Raw genomic sequence first — 2,416 nt, 5'->3', positions numbered from 1 at the left:
AAACTCTGACACATTTGCAAGTTCTGGATGGTTCTAATCTTCCGCAACATTTCGTCAGGGTACAACATTAACCGCTTAAATGAAGATGCAAAAGATTATCCTGTGTTCCAGTTCAGGCTATTATTCTGTTGGTAAAAATTATATAAAGAAAGAAATATTACATTGCTTTGGGGAGGGGGCTGTTGAACTCCAAAATGTCTGGTATTCTAGAACCTCTTAGGTTGGACTTGAGCTATGTAACTTTGCTCCTAATAGCTGAACAAATAATGAACTACCGCTTTTCAAAATGACTTTTATATTTGCAATAATTGAGCAGGTTCAAACATGTTATCTTTTTAATGCCATTTTCAACAACTTGCCTCCGAGTATTCATGACTTTTGTCTCTTAGGGTATCCCCACGTTACAACCATGACAGGCCCTCAGAAATGAGGCTTTAGCTCCTTGCAAATGCTGAGCAGACGTGAACACCCTCCTGGGAGATTGATGAGTCCTATTAACCTTGTTGAATAGATAGAAACTCAGAAACAAAGTGACCGTGAGGATTAGGAGGAAGTCAGTGTCAGCACCGGGATTAGAATTCACACTTGCCTGCTTTCTCAGCCCACGACCAGCTCCCCCATGGATCCCAGCTTTGTCTCCCGCCCCGACTGAGGGGGCAGGGTGTTTCCAAACGTTGACAGAATCCTGTTATCCTCAGGCCTCCACATTGTAGGAAGGCCCTTCCTTTTAATAAACGGCAGAGCTGGAAAGTAACTTTGAGGTGAACCTTTTCCAATCTCCAAACTTTATAAGTGAGAAAAAGGTCATAAAAGTGCTAGAAACAGAGCAAGAAAACCCAGCTTGCAGTAATTCCATGGGGTGGGGGTGGTGGTGGTGGCAAATCAGTGTGGTGGAAAGTACCAGAAAGGATCTGGAATCCAGCATTTGAAGCCTGGCTTTGACTTTCAGTGAGCCTGCTCCTTGTCTGGAAAATGTAGAAAACAGCTCCAACTGTAATGTTTTACGCAGATTAAATATTCCAAGTACCTGAGACATTGTAGGCACTTCTTAAAATTTTTGTCCATCCCGATTTCCATCATTTCTCCCATCAGAGTAACACAGTTTCTCTATGTGAGAAAAACAGTACCCAAATGTGTTCTCCTAAAGGTTCAATCTCAAATCAGCAGGACTTTGTAGGACTCTAATCTTGGAGCTATATTGAGCCCGGTGTCAGGAGTTAGGACCCAAGGGCAGTATGTGGCAGTTTAATTTACTGAGGCCAGGGTTGCTGAGAGTCCTCAGCCCTCAGCAGTATTTTGCTCCAAAGGTAGGAATTGCCAGGATCCAGGGGTCAAGTGGAGAGTCAAGTCTGGGGAATGAAGATCATTTGAACATCAGTGTTCTAGAAGGTGTTGCCTCGATGGACCAACACTGGTGCAGATTCATACTCCCATGCTTTCTCTCCAGACTGGTAGGCCTGCTCTTCCTTTATCTCATTTCTCCCTCCCCAATTCTCTCCACTCCTCCAAAAGAACATCTACCTTTTCCAATTTGACAAGCTGGGTCTTTATCCTTTAAGTAACATAATTTGCCTTTTTTCCCTCTGAGAAGAGATCTGTAATTCATCTTCATGAGTCTGAAAAGGAAGGGAAAGATACCTTTTACTCTTTCCTTCAAATCTGAACTGGGATTTCAGAACATAAGCCTTGAGTAGATGGTTGAAACAATCACAAGAAAGAGACCTCTGTCCAGTGAGAAGGACTCCCATCTCCCAGAGAAGACTTTATATACTTTTTATGTTAAAACTATTCAAAATCAGAATGTGCTACAGGAGGTGAGGCTTCAAACAGGAAAGATTGGGAGAATTGTTTTGAATAATGTCCCCCTTATCATGTAATAGGAACATTAGGGCAATAACAATTACTGAGAATCTATCAGAGTAATGCCCTGTGCTGTGCTCTTATGTACACTATCCTGTTTAGTCCTCAAAAAAGGACCTTTGAGGGGTATTTTCTATTATTTCCATCTGTACATGAGGGACTATGGTACAGAGAAGCTGAGTATGGGAGCTCTGGGCCCAGATTTTATGGAGTACCCAGCAGAGATTCAAACGGAGAAGGATCTATCTGGAACAAGAGTCATACTCTTGACTACCATGTTTTACTAGCTGTCCTGCTGAATCTTGGATTAAGTAAACTCAAACACTCTTCTTTACTCCCCTAATCTTGGCTTTAGGAAATGTAGGACTCTTCTCCTCTGATCCAACAGGGATCTACTTCTTGGTCTACTCTCCTTACTTGGTCATCAAAGGCCTGGGCCTGGGTCAGCAGTGTGCAAACACATCACAAAGTACACATTTGGTTTCCAGGTTTTGGTGGAAGGGGAGCCCACTTACCCTGGTTGATGGCCCAGTGTGACTGGTATTTCTGAGAGTTA

This window comes from Canis aureus, chromosome 17 (assembly GCF_053574225.1).
Source record: "Canis aureus isolate CA01 chromosome 17, VMU_Caureus_v.1.0, whole genome shotgun sequence".
In the NCBI taxonomy this organism is placed as follows: domain Eukaryota; kingdom Metazoa; phylum Chordata; class Mammalia; order Carnivora; family Canidae; genus Canis; species Canis aureus.
Note: the sequence above shows the minus strand (reverse complement) of the source record.